We start from the raw sequence: 19,617 nt of genomic DNA on the forward strand, positions 1-19,617 counted from the left end.
TTGAAGCCTGCTACCCATTCATTTCATTTGGTGTCCTTTAGTCCTTATATTATGGGAACTAATGAAGAACTTTTCTTTACGCACCCTCTCTACACCACTCATGCTTTTATAGACCTCTATCATATCCCCCCTCAGTCTCGTCTTTTCTAAGCTGAGAAGTCCCAGTCTCTTTAGCCTCTCTTCATATGGGACCTGTTCCAAACCCCTGATCATTTTAGTTGCCCTCCCCTCTCCCACCCTCTCTCTTCCCTTCTCCCACCTTCTTTTCCCAGTCTCCCCGAGTTTTGTTCAATAAAGAGAGTTTCTATTTTTGAACACACATGTCCTTTATTTTGTACATCAGGAAGGGGGGCTAGGGAGGGGTAAGTGGAAGGAGGTGAGGGAGGAATGGGGTACGAGCCCCCGATTGGGAGGACTGGTCTGGCTCTGTGGGCTCCTCGGGTGGAAACTCTCCTGAAGCCCCTTGATTGACCCCCCCTCCGGATGGCAGCCTGCGGCAAGTGCAGCTGGGCTGATGGCCGAGTGCTGTGATGTGCCGAGTGTGGGCACTCAGGGCACTCCAAGCCAGGACTGCTTTGCAAGCGGGGAACCCCTGAGAACTGTCTGTCCGGGGTGGGGGTCGGGTCCCTTTAAGCACAGCCCTCGGCTAGCCTGAGACAGCAGCTCCACGCTCTAAGTCCTAACCTGATGCCCTGCCAGCACTGCTTCCGGCCATCCTTAACCTCAGTTCAGGGTCCACTCAGTGTGGACATGCTAGTTCGAATTAGCAAAACGCTAATTCGAACTAGTTTTTAAGTCTAGATGTGCTAATTCGAATTAGCTTAGTTCAAATTAAGTAATTCGAACTAAGTTAGTTCGAATTAGTGCTGTAGTGTAGATATACCCTGGTAGTGCCCAGTCTCCAGCCTGCCTGGTTGCACCTCAGCATCTGGACTGGTGCTGCAAGTCCTCTCCCTCTGGCCACCAGCTCCAACTGAGCTGTGATGCTCTCTTATAGCTGTGGAGTCTGATCATACCACGTAAAATAACGGGGGAGGGGGGGCTTTCTCAGCCATCAGGGCTGGGTTAAGCCCCTCTGGCTCAGTGTGGGGAGAGTACACCCCATCACACTAATCAAATCATGTTTTTCTTTCAAATAAATCAATGAGTTACTGCTTACCAGTCATGCAGTACCATTTTTTTTTACTATTAAGAACTAAAGATGAATATGTTTTATATTTATGTGGAAAATTGTATTGTAAGATCATTCATTAGCAGTATTTTAACCTTACAAAGATAATCTAATTTCAGTAGTGTCTCTGTGTCATAGATAAGGATCTCAGTTTTCAAGACCCAAACAGCTAGAATGAAGCTTGTGTTTCTACTGCCATATTAATAGAGCAATAATCTTTTGTTCCATTAGATCCTCTTAATGTTTTGCAATGTCTATTCTCACTTTTCACTTTACATTTTGCTTTGTATTTGTCAATGACTTTATGTTTATAGAGACTTTTCAGATTTGCGTAAGCCTTTTATGAACTTTTCTGCTCTCAGTTACAGTGAAGTCATTGAAAGTTACTGAATTTGGCCCTTGCTTTCCAACAGACCACAAACAACCCTTCCTAGGACTACCTAAAATTTGTCCAGACACTTATAGTAGCACTTTTTTTTTCTATTTTGTGATACATCCATTGGCATTTTTCTTTCTGATTTTTCTTGCTTTTGTCATGTAACTTGACCATTTTTTCCTATCAGTCTTATCTCTCTGTGATATGATCTTCTGTGGACAGATGGACTCCTAGCTAGATTGCTGATCTTTTGTTCCATAAGGCCAGAAGACATAGCAGAGGGACCTAAGACCTCCCTCTCCACAGGGTCCCAGCTCATGGCCCCATGTGGTGTCCCATGTAGGCTGAATCAGAGGAAATGGATCTCCCTCCCAGGGGGAGTATCAAGATCTGCTTCTCTGAGTTACTGCCCACAAGGCTCTTTAGTTTGGACATGGACACGCTATTTCAGTTGCCTCATGGCTGTGGCTTATTTTCAGGCTCCCCTTGCCAAGGAAACCCTTACTTGCCTCAAGTAGCTGCACTGGCAGGCAGGTCAGTGATCCTGCCTCCTTGCTAGTTAGCCCCCAACTGAGCCAAGTTCCCTTCTTTGCTCTCCCCTCCAGGACTAGCACTGGCTGCTGGTGCAGCAGGGGTGGGTCTAGCTGAACCAAAAGATTAACTTTTTCCACAGAATGAGCTAAAATTGAAAGAAAAGTGAGCCTGTTGGCTACCTTCTTTCCACCATTTATTTTATCATTGTTTTCCCCACTCTTTTAATTCTTCAAACAAATTGCAATTAAAAGACAGGATGCTTTGGTTTCAAAATCACCAAACAAAGTAATAAAATATTGAAGGGAAATATTTGGTAAAAAATAAACCACAAGTCAGTTGATTTATTTCAAATATTTCTATGTAAGAAAGACATGTTGGTCTAAATATTTATGGACCAACTCTCCTCACCCCCATCTCCTGTGCGTCACAGGGACAATAATGCACTTGGGCTGAGATGTATAAAAGCATCTGAGTGACTAATTGGTTTTCAATGGGAAATAGGGGTATGTCTACACTACCCCCCAGTTCGAACTAGGGGGGGAATGTAGTCATTCGGAGTTGCAAATGAAGCCCGGGATTTGAATTTCCCGGGCTTCATTTGCATGATGCCGGCGCCATTTTTAAATGCCGGCTAGTTCGGACCCCGTGCTGCGCGGCTACACGCAGCACGGACTAGCTAGTTCAGATTAGGCTTCCACGAGGTGTACAGCTAGTTCGGAATAGGAAGCCTCCCCGGAGCCCTTAATGGGGTTGACTCTAGACTCAGTGCCTGTGCCAGCTCCAAGCCTACCAGCCCAGAGCAAGCAGTTACTGCCCCTGACCCAGTGGCCCCAAAACATGAGCCAGCAAGCCACTGGCAGCCAGCCCTCCACTGCTCCCCAGGAACAGTCTGCCAGCTCCCAGGAGTCTGCCAGGGCCCGGAGAAGGCGGGCGCCTTCCTGGTCCAGGGTGGAGATCATGGACCTTATTCAGGTTTCCGGGGGATGCCCCCAAAATCCATGATCTCCGCGCTAGATGAAGGAATACGGCCATCTATGGCAGGATAGCTGCCAGCCTAGCCACCAAAGGACACATGGGGACCAGGGGAGCGACCAGGGGAGTGAAGCGGACAGGGGACTGCAGACAGGGGAGTTGAAGAGGGAGAGCAAAGCGACCCCACCGCCGAAGAGGCTACCCGGTGAGAGTACAAGCTGTGGTGTGAGTGTGTGTGTGTGCCTGACTGTTTGAATTTTACAGTTTGAAGTGTGAATTGAGTCTGATTCCAGGGAGTGCTAGCAGTTTCAGTTTCAGCTTCTGTGGCAGTTGGGACTGAGAGCCTGCCATTGTTCCCTTGATTGCCTCTGATTAGCCTCAGGCTCAGCCTTCCCCTGTGTGACTCAGAAGGGGGCAGGCCTGACCTAGGCAAGCAGGCTTTAAAAAGCCAGAGCAGTGCGACCAGGGGAGCGAAGCGGACAGGGGACTGCAGACAGGGGAGTTGAAGAGGGAGAGCAAAGCGACCCCACCGCCGAAGAGGCTACCCGGTGAGAGTACAAGCTGTGGTGTGAGTGTGTGTGTGTGCCTGACTGTTTGAATTTTACAGTTTGAAGTGTGAATTGAGTCTGATTCCAGGGAGTGCTAGCAGTTTCAGTTTCAGCTTCTGTGGCAGTTGGGACTGAGAGCCTGCCATTGTTCCCTTGATTGCCTCTGATTAGCCTCAGGCTCAGCCTTCCCCTGTGTGACTCAGAAGGGGGCAGGCCTGACCTAGGCAAGCAGGCTTTAAAAAGCCAGAGCAGTGCGACCAGGGGAGCGAAGCGGACAGGGGACTGCAGACAGGGGAGTTGAAGAGGGAGAGCAAAGCGACCCCACCGCCGAAGAGGCTACCCGGTGAGAGTACAAGCTGTGGTGTGAGTGTGTGTGTGTGCCTGACTGTTTGAATTTTACAGTTTGAAGTGTGAATTGAGTCTGATTCCAGGGAGTGCTAGCAGTTTCAGTTTCAGCTTCTGTGGCAGTTGGGACTGAGAGCCTGCCATTGTTCCCTTGATTGCCTCTGATTAGCCTCAGGCTCAGCCTTCCCCTGTGTGACTCAGAAGGGGGCAGGCCTGACCTAGGCAAGCAGGCTTTAAAAAGCCAGAGCAGTGCGACCAGGGGAGCGAAGCGGACAGGGGACTGCAGACAGGGGAGTTGAAGAGGGAGAGCAAAGCGACCCCACCGCCGAAGAGGCTACCCGGTGAGAGTACAAGCTGTGGTGTGAGTGTGTGTGTGTGCCTGACTGTTTGAATTTTACAGTTTGAAGTGTGAATTGAGTCTGATTCCAGGGAGTGCTAGCAGTTTCAGTTTCAGCTTCTGTGGCAGTTGGGACTGAGAGCCTGCCATTGTTCCCTTGATTGCCTCTGATTAGCCTCAGGCTCAGCCTTCCCCTGTGTGACTCAGAAGGGGGCAGGCCTGACCTAGGCAAGCAGGCTTTAAAAAGCCAGAGCAGTGCGACCAGGGGAGCGAAGCGGACAGGGGACTGCAGACAGGGGAGTTGAAGAGGGAGTGACTGATGGTGATGAAGACCCGTAGCACTTGTGCCAGTACTTCTCCTGTCTCCTCCACCTGTGCCTGTATCCAGACAGAGAACCTGAGCATGGATGCCTCTACCCAGGTCCTGGTGTGGTCTTGCTGTATTTGTGGCTTGCAATTCCCACTGAGTGATCTCCAGGCTGGGGGAGACAACCGTTGTGAAAGGTGCCTGCTGGTGGAATCTCTCAGGCAGCAGGTGGGAGAGCTACAGGAGGAGGTGGCCAGGCTGAGGAGCATTCGAAGCCATGAGGAATTCCTGGACAGTATTCCTGTGGAGTCCACGGAGGTCACTGTCCTAGGATGTGGGACTGTTGACCAGCCACTTATGGAGGAGGCAGTAGTGCAGGGTGAGCACTGGCAGCTGGTTACTTCCGGCAGCAGGCAGTGTTCCACCCCTGCTCCTAACCCTCCCACTGTGTTGTTACATAACCGTTACTCTTTACTTTCAGCAGGAGACAAGGAGTCACCCCCCACAGTGGAGGAGACCAGGCCTTGCACCACCAAGGTTGAGCAGTCTCCTGCCACCACTGCGAGGAGGAAACGTAGAGTAGTGGTGGTTGGAGACTCTCTTCTGAGGGGAACGGAGGCACCCATCTGTCGCCCTGACAGCTCATCTCGAGAGGTATGCTGTCTGCCAGGGGCCCGTATCCGAGATGTTACGGAGGCATTGTCGAGGATTATCCGGCCCTCTGACTACTACCCCATGCTACTCATCCACGTGGGCACAAATGATACTGCCAGGTGTGACACTGAGCGGATCAAGTGTGACTACAGGGCTTTGGGAGTACGGGTGAAGGAGTTTGGAGCGCAGGTGGTATTCTCTTCTATCCTTCCTGTCAAAGGTAGGGGCCCGGGCAGAGAGAGGTGCATCCTGGAGGTGAATGCCTGGCTGCGACGATGGTGTCGCCAGGAGGGATTCGGCTTCCTTGATCACGGGGTGCTCTTCCAGGAAGGACTGCTTGGCGGAGATGGAGTTCACCTTTCCAGGAGCGGGAAGGCCTTGTTTGGACACAGACTGGCTAACCTTGTGAGGAGGGCTTTAAACTAGGTTTGTCGGGGGCAGGTGAGCAAAGCCCACAGGTAAGTGCTGAATGTGCGGGACTGGGAGATGGGTTGGAAATGGGGGGGACTACGGCCTATAATGGCAAGGAGAAAGGAGGGTCAGGGCACAACAGGGAGGCAAGATCAAATCAGTATCTTAGATGCCTATATACAAATGCGAGAAGTATGGGTAATAAGCAGGAAGAACTGGAATTGCTAACCAATAAATACAACTATGATATCATTGGTATTACAGAAACCTGGTGGGATGGGACGCATGATTGGAATATTGGTATGGAAGGGTACGGCTTGCTCAGGAAGGACAGACAGGGAAAAAAGGGAGGAGGGGTTGCCTTGTATATTAAAAATGTACACACTTGGACTGAAGTGGAGATGAACGTAGGAGATAGCTGTGTAGAGAGTCTCTGGGTTAAGCTAAAAGGGGTAAAAAACGAGGGTGATATCATGCTAGGAGTCTACTACAGGCCACCTAGCCAGGTGGAAGAGGTGGATGAGGCCTTTTTTAAACAATTAACAAAACTATCCAAAGCCCAAGATTTGGTGGTGATGGGGGACTTCAACTATCCAGACATATGTTGGGAAACTAACACAGCGAGGCACAGGCTATCCAATAAGTTTCTGGACTGCATTGGAGACAACTTTCTGTTTCAGAAGGTTGAAAAAGCTACCAGAGGAGAAGCTGTTCTGGATTTGGTTTTAACAAATAGGGAGGAACTAGTTGAGAACTTGAAAGTGGAAGACAGTATAGGGGACAGTGATCACGAAATAATAGAGTTCATGATCATAAGGAAAGGTAGAAGGGAGACCACCACAATTGAGGTTATGGATTTCAGGAAGGCAGATTTTGATAAGCTCAGAGAACTTGTAGGTAAGGTCCCATGGGAAGCAAGACTGAAGGGAAAAACAACTGAGGAGAGTTGGAAGTATTTCAAAGGGACGTTGTTAAGGGCCCAAAAGCAAACAATTCCGTTGTGTAGGAAAGATAGAAAATATGGCAAAAGACCAGCTTGGCTTAACAAGGAGATCTTGCATGATCTCAAAATAAAAAAGGAGTCATATAAAAAATGGAAACTAGGACAACTAACAAAGGAGGAATATAGGCAAGCAACACGGGAATGCAGGGGCAAGATTAGAAAGGCAAAGGCACAAAATGAGATCAAACTAGCTACAGGCATAAAGGGAAACAAGAAGACCTTTTATAAATACATTAAAAGCAAGAGGAAGACCAAGGACAGGGTAGGCCCACTGCTTAGCGAGGAGGGAGAAGCAGTAACAGGGAACTTGGAAATGGCGGAGATGCTCAATGACTTCTTTGTTTCGGTCTTCACCGAGAAGTCTGGAGGTGTGCCTAACGTAGTGAATACAAGCAGAGAGAGGGTAAGTTTAGAAGATAGGATACACAAAGAACAAGTTAAAAATCACTTAGGAAAGTTAGATGTCAGCAAGTCACCAGGTCCTGATGAAATGCATCCCAGGATACTCAAGGAGCTGATAGAGGAGGTATCTGAGCCTTTAGCTATGATCTTTGAAAAATCATGGCAGACAGGGGAGATTCCAGAAGACTGGAAAAAGGCAAATATTGTGCCCATCTATAAGAAGGGGAATAAGAACAACCCAGGAAATTATAGACCGGTCAGTTTAACGTCTGTCCCAGGGAAGATAATGGAGCAGGTAATTAAGGAAATCGTATGCAAACACTTGGAAAGTAATAAAGTGATAGGGAATAGCCAGCATGGGTTTGTGAAGAACAAGTCATGCCAAACTAATCTGATAGCTTTCTTTGAAAAGATAACGAGCCTTGTGGATAAGGGAGAAGCGGTGGATGTCATATACCTAGACTTTAGTAAGGCATTTGATACGGTCTCGCATGATATTCTTATTGATAAACTAGGAAAATATAACTTAGATAGGGCCACGATAAGGTGGGTGCATAATTGGCTGGATAACCGTAGTCAGAGAGTTGTTGTTAACGGTTCTAAATCCTGCTGGAAAGGGATAACAAGTGGAGTTCCTCAAGGGTCTGTTTTGGGACCCGTACTATTCAATATCTTCATCAATGATGTAGATATTGGGATAGAGAGTACTCTTATTAAGTTTGCAGATGATACCAAACTGGGTGGGGTTGCGACTTCTTTGGAGGATAGGGACATAATTCAAAATGACCTTAGCAAGTTAGAGAAATGGTCAGAGGTAAACAGGATGAGGTTTAATAAAGAGAAATGCAAAGTGCTCCACTTAGGAAGGAACAATCAGTTCCATACATACAAGATGGGAAGCGACGGTCTAGGAAGGAGCATGGCGGAAAGGGATCTAGGGGTCATAGTGGACCACAAGTTGAATATGAGTCAACAGTGTGATGCTGTTGCCAAAAAAGCAAATATGATTCTAGGTTGTATCAACAGGTGTGTTGTAAGCAAAACTCGTGAAGTCATTCTGCCGCTCTATTCTGCACTAGTTAGGCCTCAGCTGGAGTACTGTGTCCAGTTCTGGGCGCCACATTTCAAGAAAGATGTGGAGAAATTGGAAAGGGTACAGAGAAGAGCGACAAGAATGATTAAAGGTTTAGAGAACATGACCTATGAAGCCAGGCTTCATGAACTGGGCTTGTTTAGTTTGGAAAAAAGAAGATTAAGGGGGGACATGATAGCGGTTTTCAAATATCTAAAAGGATGTCACAAGGAGGAAGGAGAAAATTTGTTCCTCTTGGTTTCTGAGGACAGGACAAGGAGTAATGGGCTTAAAGTGCAGCAGGGGAGGTTTAGATTGGACATTAGGAAAAAATTCCTAACTGTCAGGGTGGTCAAATATTGGAATAAATTGCCAAGGGAGGTGGTGGAATCTCCCTCTCTGGAGATATTTAAGAACAGGTTAGATAGACATCTGTCAGGGATGGTGTAGACGGAGCTTGATCCTGCCTTGAGGGCGGGGGGGCTGGACTCGATGACCTCTCGAGGTCCCTTCCAGTCCTATTATTCTATGATTCTATGATTCTATGACATGCGAACCCAGAAGCAGGTTTGCATGACAACCAAGTTGGTCCAGCGAGACCCCCAACCCTGAGCCCTGAGCTTTCCCTCCCCCTTCTTCCCCTTGCTTCCTCCTTCCAGCTCCCTCCTCTCAGGTTTCCCCCTCCTCTCTCCCACACTTTCTTCTCCCCTCTCCCACTTCCTTTACCCAGACTCACCAGAGTTTCATTCCTTCCACCCCGCCCCAGTTTTGTTAAATAAAGAGAGTTTGTGTTCATGAAAATACATGTATTTTATTTGACATCAGGAAGGGGGGTTAGGGAGGGGTAAGTGGAAGGACGTGAGGGGGGAATGATGCACAAGCCCCCAGTGGGGAAGATCAGGGAGGCTCTCTGTGCTCCTCTGGGTGGAAGCTCTCCCGCAGGGCCTTCTGGATACTGACAGCCCCCCGATGGACCTCCCAGATGGAAGCCTGCAGAAAGTGCAGCCAGCCTCTCAGCAACGCATCCACGAGAAGCACCAGAGTGCCCAGGGGCAGCTCTGGCTCAATGTTGCAGAGTGCTGTGGTGTCCCGAGTGAGGACAACTAGAGCATGCAGAGACAAAATGCTTTGCTATCCCTCATTGAGGTAGACAAACAAACAGGGAAACCTGAGAACTGGCTGTACGGGGGTATATGGGGGAGAGTCCCTTTAAGCACAGACCTCAGATAGCCTCAGGCAGTAGCCCCACATAGTAAGTCCTAACCTGGTGCTCTGCTGTAACTGGTTTCGGCCAGCCTAAATGCGATTCAGTGTCGACCTAGTGTGGACACGCTATTTCAAAATAGCAAAATGCTATTTCAAAATGCTTTTTGTGTGTAGATGTGTTATTTTGAAATAAGCTATTTCGAAATAACAGTGTAGTGTAGACATACCCGTATACTGTGACTATACTGCAAATAAAATTCTGCAGCTGGCTCATGCCAGCTTATTTGGTTTCCTGATGTTTGGGTTGCAGGATTGTTTCATTGCAGTGCAGAATTCTGAGCTTGGGCCCTGCCACTACAGAGCCACTTTTAACAAGCTCACAATGGGACCCAGACCATATACCCAGACAGGGAAGTTCTGCCTTGCAGTGAGTAAACTTCCTTTTTTACCTATCTGTGTGGGAACTCTTCTGGGCATTCTCTAAGCATAGCAATCAATAGCCGTGGTATAGCATTAACATTTGCATGCAGTCATGCATCTTATTGAGCTCCTCGCCCAGCCCTTGTGCACTAAAATAGCATTGCTTCCTGTAGTATTTTGGCACTTGCAGGGCTGAGGACAGACTTTGCAGGGCCAAGGGGGCCCTGGCTCTGCTGGAAGGGACAGGACTGAAGGCTAACCTCCCCCAGCCAGTCCTTCAGCACTGCTGGGCATGTGCTGCCTGGGTCTCCAATGGCAATTTAAAGGTCCTGTAGCTCTGGACTCTGCAGAGGTAGTGGTGGTGGCAGCTGGGAACCCAAGGTCCTTTTAAATCACCGGGCCTTGAGGCAGCTGCCCTCTTTGTGCTCCCTGTCCACAACCCTGGATAACTGAGGTGTCATCATGGCAAGAACCAGGAGAAAGAAAGCTGACATGAAATAATTTTGTGAAAAAGTTTCCCCTCTGGATGTAGTGGAAGCTTTGGGTATGTGTTTTTTTTATTTTGTTCAAATGAATTTGACCATTTCTGAGTATGTATATTTATTACCTGAATTTCTCGGATTCTCTCTTGGGTGGTATGTGTCAGCATTGAGCTAAATAAGGTTAACCCGGAGGCTTCACCCTCTGCCACTCAGACAAATCCCCATTCTCCTGACCTTTGCATGGCCACTTTCACTGGGCTGTCAGTTACACATGGTCCTATTTCCGTGGGTTCTGGGAACCCTTGTGGCTATCACAGAAGTCAAAGGGAGCTATGGACATTGAGTATTTTGAAAATGAAACCCCACTAAGGACTGCAGGACTAGGATGTCAGGGAGCAAGAGACCAATACCAAGAATTAGGTCCCAGTTCGGGAAAGGTGCTTAAGCATATGCTTAAATGTAAGTACATGTGCAAGTCCCATTAAAGTCAACAGGATTAGGCACAAGCAAAAAGTTAAATATGTGCTCAAGTGTTTATGTAAAGAGAATGCAATTAAACATATGCTTAAATGCTCTCCTGAATCAGGGGTTCTGAGGAGAATGACATACTTGGAAGTGCCTAGTAACACCAGTATGTTGATAAGGGCATGCCTTCTCTGCAGTTAACTTGGGCTCCAATTCAGAGTTTGAGCACTTACTTGCCCTTAAGCTGGATCCCAATCACACACAAAAACACATCACCCCAGTCTGTTAGTGCTTTACACCTGGACTAGCCAGCCCATCATTGGATGTAGTCTGAAATTCATATCCTGCCTATATTCATGCTGGTAACCTGCCCATGTTGATGTGAGGACATAGATTAAACCCATGTGTGGTCGATAATGCAGGCAAGGGAAGGAACAGCCTTCCCAAACCTGCATACATGACTGACTGCCTAAGGTTGGGGCTGCCACCGGGGAAGGATGGAACTGTGGCGCGGCAGCCCAGCTTCTCCCAGCCTCCAGGGAAAGCAGTCCAGTTCAGCAGCCTGGTGGGGGGATGTGGCCACAGTGGGGCAGCACTGCTTTCCCCTGCTGCTAGGGAGAGCCAGCTGGGAGCATCATAATATCCCTAGCTCTCCACATGGCTAGGCAGGACTGGGCTGTGGAATGGACGGGGCTTGGCTCCAGGGGTGGAACCTTGGGCAGAAGGGGCAGGGGTGGGTCTTGCCTTCACCGTCTGGGCTTTCACCCAATGCCCATGATTAAACCACATGAGAGCTGAGAATTCTCTAATCCCACAGTTCACTTCTTGTGCTCCCACCACTCAGTGGGAGTGGCTCAGCTTCCTGCAACACTCCCAGCCATGCCATGTGCCCCTTGAAGGCTTAGCACCTCATAGGAATGAACATAGCACCAGTGTGAACACACTGGAGTCTGACATTATACTTGCCTTGCTGAAGAAATGTTTCTCTCTGAAGAATGATCAATGAGCTGTTGTTAGCAATATTTTATAGTCTGCCAATTTCCCTCACACAAACATAAGTTGATTCCTGGGTGAGACTAACATAGCACTGAACTGCTCTGAAGTCTGCTAGTTCAGTTAGGATGTGTCTACACAGCACCCTAAACTCAAAATCCGATAGACAGTTTGCGCAATGCAAATTGCGTATCTTATTTCGATTCTATTTTGAAATAGCTTATTTTCAAATTTGGCACATCTACACAGCACCACATTTCAAAATAATTGACTATTATTACAGGGTTACAGGGTTACAGGGATGCCAAAATAGCATGCCCAATATTTTAAAATAATGGGAGGCTTGGTAAGACACAGGGTAGCTATTTTGGGATATCTCTGGTATTCTAAAATAGCTGCACTGTGTAGATGTACCCTTAGAATATAAAAGCAAAGAGTAAAAACATCAGACACTCAGCTGTATACAATCAAAAGGTCATCAATGTTATTAATCAGAAGTTGACATTTTTCATTTTTCCTCATGACCAATCGTACCATTTGTAGAGCATTTAAAATCTTCTTTGCTCCGATATTTCAGAATGGCAGAGGCTGACTTGCCATATTCATGGTTGATTAATACTTTGATAAATGATTTAAAAAGCTATCATCTGCCTGTGTTCTTGTGCTGTATAGCTCTGCAGTGAAGCCATTTTATAAGTTTGCTCTAGCAGGTCACATTAACTATGTGAGTTGAGGAATTGTTTTTGCTTTTTTGTTTTTACTTTGTGATAGTATGATTGCAAAAGTATTTATAATAAGTTAGATTAATTAATGCTTTTGAATGATCTCTGAAAAACTAGATGTAGTCCTAAAATACTACTTAATATAATACAATCTTGCAGAAAACTCACATAAAAAAAGAATAAAGTTGGCTGGAAAAATCACATTCTGCTGAAAACTCAGACATTTTAAAAATTGCTTTCTTTTGTATTGGAATAAAAAGTCTGAAATTTGAAATTATCCACGGAACAAAAATTTCAAAAAGAAATAATTTGGAACTATTGAAACATTTTGATTTTATCATGTCCAAATATTATAATATATAACATAAAATTTGAAGTTAAATCAAACAAAATGATGAAGTCAAAATGAAACTATTTTACCTTATCAAAATGAAATGCTATATGAACAATGAGGCAAAATATCTGTGCAATACTATACAGTAGGTAAAAGGATAAAAATCAGCCAGATTTTGCTTTAAACAAGACAGTAAAACTTTTTTTGAGTTGAAACAGTGGCTTGCTTTAAAAAAAAAGGGCAAACAGAATGTAGTCTTTGAAGGGTCTGTGAATTTTTGTCTGATTTTGATCACTGGGAACTTTTCCAGGAAAAAGAAATGAAGAGTCAAAAATCACTGCATGGTGTCTCATTAAAGCTTGTACTCCTTTTGTATAAAACCTACAGCACCCACCAGATTCAAAGAGTACACATATATGAGCATATCATTCATTTCAACAACAAAGTCTTCTCCCAAAAAACTTCCATAGAAAGCAATTCTGTACATTCTCCATAAAAAGCAATGCTGTGTACCTCTTCCTTGTACAAGAATGTAGCACACACAGTATTCCAGTCCATTTTACTAGGATGCAGAACTGTAGTTCAAACTTCACATTGCCACACAGAAAAATAACATCTCAAACACTTCACTGTCCTGCACTTACATTAATGTGACTGATGTGCTGTTTGACTGTGAAGTCAAAGTTTCAGGTCAGGTGATGCCTAGTACCATGATAGTAAAAGGTACCACCTGTGGCTCATCCAATTTACTGCTTTGTGGTAGCTTGGAAGTGTGTAAGGCAATCTTTGGTAGAAAAGCCCTACTGCCTTGTGAGTGAATTTGATACAATGCAAGTCTATGAAAGTAAACTCAGACGGAAAATTGGAAATGGAGCTCCAAGGTGGTCAAGTACTAACATTTTAGTGTCTTTCTAGCAAATCCTTCAGCAGATCAGTTGCCACATGTATTGGTTCTTCCTCTCCTCTGAATTTTACCAGTGATGCCAAGAAGGGGGTTCTGATGAATGGGTGATACAGGACCTCCATATCATCTGACTAGGATTGCACCCTGGAGAGGTACTCCAACTTCATCTTGAGCATCAACACAACATGGGAGACAGCAGTCACGTGTTCTAAGCTCTTATTCAATTTGCATACAACTGAGTGCCATGCCATGCTGTGTGCTTCTGAGCCCCATGCGGCCCACTCCCACCAGCTTTGAGGGCCAGTGAGGAAAGGGGGGCATAGCGTCAACTGGGTGCACTGGGGGCTGGCTGTGCAGCCTTGTCCCTGCCGCCCAAGCTTCCAGACCCTTTTGGGACCATGGAGCTGGGCTCCCCCCTACAATACCCAGAGAGCTCGCAATCCTTTTGGCTCCACTGGTCCAATCACACTTGGCCTGCTTCCATGGGTATTTGGAGCTTAGAGTTTTACAACTTGACAAGTGGACTGTTTCCAGTACACCAGGCACATCAAGTAAAAGAAAGAAATCAACTTTAAAGATAAGGTGCTGGAATGTTCGCACCAGGCCAAATGGATTATCTGATCCTTCAAGAGATGAACAATTCACATAAAACTGCCATGATCAATGATAATCTGAAATGACTCAAAGGGAGTATCACATTCTACCAAGAAACATGGCTAGCAACAAGAGGATATCTCAGGGGGAAAGATTACACATTTTTCTGAAAGGGCAAAAGTGCAGAATAAGTGCAAAAGCATGGGGTGGGATTTCTCATCAAGAGCTTACTTCTGGGGATGACTGAGCCACCTTCAAGTGGACCAGAGAGAATTATGGCACTATGCTTGTTCACATCTGAGGGCCCAGTCAACTTTTGAGTGTGTATGCCCCAACACTCTTCTCATCATCTGACATCAAAAACAGTTCTGTGACCAGTTGAATACCATCATCGTCAAGATTCTGAAACATCAATATGTATTCTTGCTAGGGGACTCCAATACAAGGTTGGGAGCTGATTGTCTTGGTCAACATGGAATTGGTAAATGAATTGAAACTGTCAGATACTGCTAGAATTTTGTTCCTATTACAGTTTCTGATGATGCAATAGTGACAACCTGTACAGAAGCTCATCTTCAGAGCCTAAAAGATATTTCTCCAAAGCCTTCCAAGACTTTAGGCTTACTTTAAGCCTAAAAAAGACTACTAGAATGTGCCAAGATGTTGAAGCTGTCTTCATCAAGATCAACAAGATCAACAATTATGAACTTCACATACTTGGGATCCACTATTGCCATCAACAAGGAATCTCTCTATAGATAAAAGTCAAAATCTATAATGACATTACTCTGGGTATAAAAATGCACTTGTCATCAATGGCACATTAAAAAGCTTGACATTTACTATTTGTGATACCTCTGATGATAGCTAGGCATAAAGTGGCAGGATTGGGTGTCCAACACTGGGATCTTGGGGTCAGTTTTGAGACTCATGTGATGTGCGCCCAGTTGAGATGAGCTGATCATATAATTCGCATGCCTCAGACCTGTCTACTCAAACAAATTCTATATTCTAAAGTGAGATCCAGAAATGGTAAGTGTGGAGCTCTTCCAAGCTACTCTGAAACAAAATCTGCACAAGATGAATACTTCAGATCCGATTTTCAAGCAAGTAGTGAACTGCCTTATTGCCTGGCACCACAGCTCGAAGTGCAGCAACAGATACAGAAAAAAATATGCAGCTAAATCAACACAACCTGACAAGTGGCTCTGTGGTCAGTGCAGTAAATGTTGTTCATTCTGAATTAATCTATGAACCTAGGCGAAGTCCCATTAGTAAAACTGGTGATTGTTGACTGTGAGTTCTCTTTATATGCTATCTCAATCCTGTGCAGATAGTTGATTCAGCAGACCTAGATCTTATTCATACACAGGGATCCTAGAAATTGAGTCGACACAGAAAAATGCAGAATTTGTGTTTTGCAGAGAATCTTTAGTTTTTACATTTTGTGAAAAAAAATAAAAACATAAAGTAGAACCCCATTTATCCAAGCCACCATTATTTGGCTCTCCGGATTAACCAATCCACAAGCCTCCAAGGGTAGACAGCTGCAGGTCTCAAGCTATCAGCCCTGGACAGTGGGGCTTGGACTGTCAGCCCCATGTGGTTGGGGCTCAAGTGGTTGTATATAAGCCTTGGAGTGCCTCTGATTTAACACTAATAACAAGTTTGCCAAGGGCATGTATTGGATAGCAAACATACAAGCATCTGCTTTACTATTCACAGCATGGTCTGACTTTGCTGACTATGATTGAGGCCTCAGATCTGACTTGGCCCAGTGTGTCAAGCACTCTCTCTGTTTTTGTCTCTGTCTCAGTCCCTCTCTCCTACACTGACATCTTCAAATTGGGGTGACCAGTTCAACTATTAGGTAATAGGTCATGTAAATGAAACTTGTATCTTTTTTTTATATTGGCTTTTCAAAGGGGCAGGATGGATTTTCCCTCAGAATAAATCCCTTTCACCAATTTTTCATTTGGTATGAACTACAAATTGACAGAAACCAGACCCTATATCACAGATGTCACATAGGAGTGCCTTCGGGTCCAGAGCTGGCTAGTTGCAGTACTCTACCCACACACGTTTTCTCTTTCACTTTGCATTCCCTTCTTTCAAACCCATCAGCTACCTAGCTAATGAGAGGAAAGATTATAAAATAAAATAAAATAAAATAAAATAAAAGTAGTAGATAACATAATTAATTGATCATTAGTTGATAAATATTGGATGCAGTCAATTGGAGTTTACCTTTTCAGTCATTTAAAATGCACATTGTGTCCTCAGCATGTCACATGAATATGGGAATACTAATGAAATTGGCTGTCTGTATTATCCAAGAATAATTTCCATAACCTTCTGAACAACATAGGCCTTTTGGAATGCACCTAATTATTCATGATATTTTAAACCCACTTGTGATCCTATTCAATTGTTTTTTCACAGTATATTGGATTATGCTGGCTTCTATTACATTGTACAATACAGTGTAACTTGAGGCAACTCAAAGCGTCAGAATTCATAATACACCCGCTAGGCTGTTTTATCCTTTGAAGAACATCACTGGTTTTCCAGAGCAACTAGAAGTGGTTAGGGAGGTTCATTACTCTCTGGGTTCCACATTTGACACTTTGTGAATCTTCTTGAAAGTCTGGGGATGGATTTCCATGCCTAACATGAAAATGAGTACATTTTCTTTAAAGGCTGAACAATCAGAGGCTTACAGGGAGACTGCTACTAGAAACTGCAATTATAAGATTTCAATAGTTTCAAAGCCTTATTAAAAACATAAGAAATGACCCAGAATTTATTTACAGTAACAAGGAAGCCGAAAGCAACTTCTAAAGCAATTTTAAAAGAATTTTGGCATGGTGGTAGGGGCTGTCAGTCAGATAGCCCTTTCTGGCACACAACCTAACAAAGAACAGGGAAACATGCCTCAGCCTAATATTAACTAACTACAAAAGACAATCACACGAGGGAGTGGCCCCTTGAAGGCATAGCCCTTCCGCTAGGAAAGAGTTGAGAGACGATGTAAACAGCACCAGGAGACAAGTAACTCCTTGGTTCTGCATCTCCCAGTGATCCTGACAGCAATGCTATCTCCCTCCCTTCCACTCCAGAGCATGTAGAGATGTGGCTCTTAAAGACCCATGCTTTCCTCTGGCAAAAGGACAGAAATCAGCAGCATTTTCAGAGCCCCACACATTTGACACCTGTGTTTTAGATTCAGCAAGAAATTTTACAGGAATGGGAGCCTCACCATTTAGAGGGAGATGGATGAAACTTGGCTGGGGATGTGAGAGTGTGAGGAAAAGAGGGATAATTAGAGAAGGTAAAATCAAGCAGGTGGAACAAAAAAGGCTAGTGATAGACAAAGAAATGCATTGAAAAGGGAAAGGTGGGAATGGAACTTTTCACCTTTGGGTGAGCGAGCAAATGTTGGAAGGAAAACTAGATGTAAAATAAGCAAAGGAAAAATACAACCCACGGCCAAAACTTCCAAAGGCAGGGATGGCTATATGGGCTCTACATCTGGCTAGTGCCCTCTGAAGAGTTTGTGATAATATAAGGGCAGGGCTTTGGGACTATTGAAGATAAGGAAAAGAGTGGGAGAGGCTAGGGAACAGGCAAGTGGGAGCAGAGCAATGGGGAAAAAAGAAAGAGTAAATATACATTTTTAAACACAAAGATTGTGCAACTAAAATACATGTGCCAAACAGCACTGTAGATCACATTACCTTGCTTGTGTGTTAGTATCCATTCCGCCATCTCAGATATGCTCTTTGTCTCTGCATCATTGTCAAGGGAAATCACATAACTAGATAGAGAGGCAGTTGGAGAGAGAGAGAGACAGAGAGAGATAATTAACTATCATTTAAAGATCAAATCCTCAGCTGATTAAATTGGCATAGTTCTATTGAAGTCAATGCAGTTATGCCAATTTATACTGTCTGGGGATCCTGGTACCTTTAATGTACATAATATACCAATAAAATTGAATTAAAATAACATTGTAAACATTTCAGAGTGAAGCACTACAAAGTTAGGCAGTGCTAGAATCAAAATTGCTCGTGCAACCTCAGTTCAGCTCCATTGTGTGTAGGTATTATGACATGACCTTTAATTTATGAAAATGTCCAGGGTTGGTTTCTTCTTTCTTTTTTCTCCTCTAGCCCCTTTCCAATTCAATAATTTTTCACAATGAAAGAAGGAATATAAAAAAGAGGGGTAATCCTGGACACCATGTATCTCTTCTATTGCATTAGGTAAGAAAAGAGGAAAATGGAAGGAGAAAGGGAAAAAGCAAAAATCCCCAAAAAATTAAAAATTCAATTTTGAAGACCAAAATGAAAATTTCATTTAAAAAGCCCAAATCATTTGTCAATATATTTCTTGGCAGCATAATATTTTCTGGTGAATGTTTTGGCCTACCAGAAAGCTAGCATCACCGTGGCCATCTAGGACTTTCTGGCGTACAAGATTGTAGATATTTTGAGTTGATATTCTGAGAAGTCTTTTCAGTTATTCAGTGAATAACAAGCTATGTGTTTGCTGTTAACCAAGAGTTCAGATATGATACATCAAAGGACTTTTTACCCATTCAGTGAAACATGTCAAATAATCTAAAGGATCAAGGCAATCTGTTTAATGTATTTCCATGGATTTAGAGCAAATTCAATCACAGAGTTATATTTTAGCTATTAACATAAATTTAAAGATATTTAAGAGCTACTGTAATGGATATTTACAGATGATATCAGCACTGTTTTGGTGACCTGTCTGTTAAGCTGCAAGAACCTTGAAGGATTACAGTAAAATGCATTTGATATTAGTTTAAATGACTTTAGGAGAGAAACTATTGGGGCAAAAAAGTACAAATGTTACACTTAAACAAAACACACTAGGAAATAGGATGTGGATTTAATACATCCAAATATTATTAAAGTCTAATAAAAACTGAAAAATATTCCATTATTCTGACCCACTTGGTATCTCCTATCATCTTTCAGTTGTTTATATTAAGTATGCAGCATTATGATGCAGTATGTCCATTGGGAACCGGTGTTGCAATATTTTAGAATCCATTTGGATAAATTAATTGAGGACTATATTTTAAAATTATGTTCTGTTAGGCTAATATAATCATTTGTGCTTGTAAATAGATACCCAAATATGTTGGTATGTCCAATAATCTGCTTGTACAAAATGTTTTTATGTGCATGTGTATTTGTATGCCCAATATCTCTGCTACTCATAAAGAAATCAAGAGTTTAACATTGTAATTTTTATAGGCAATTCTTTAAGAATAATGTGATGGGCTCCCCCAGGGTTGCTACCTGGAACTGTTGTTATACTACTGAGCCCT

The sequence above is a fragment of the Pelodiscus sinensis genome, chromosome 3 (assembly GCF_049634645.1).
Source record: "Pelodiscus sinensis isolate JC-2024 chromosome 3, ASM4963464v1, whole genome shotgun sequence".
Taxonomy (NCBI): Eukaryota; Metazoa; Chordata; order Testudines; family Trionychidae; genus Pelodiscus; species Pelodiscus sinensis.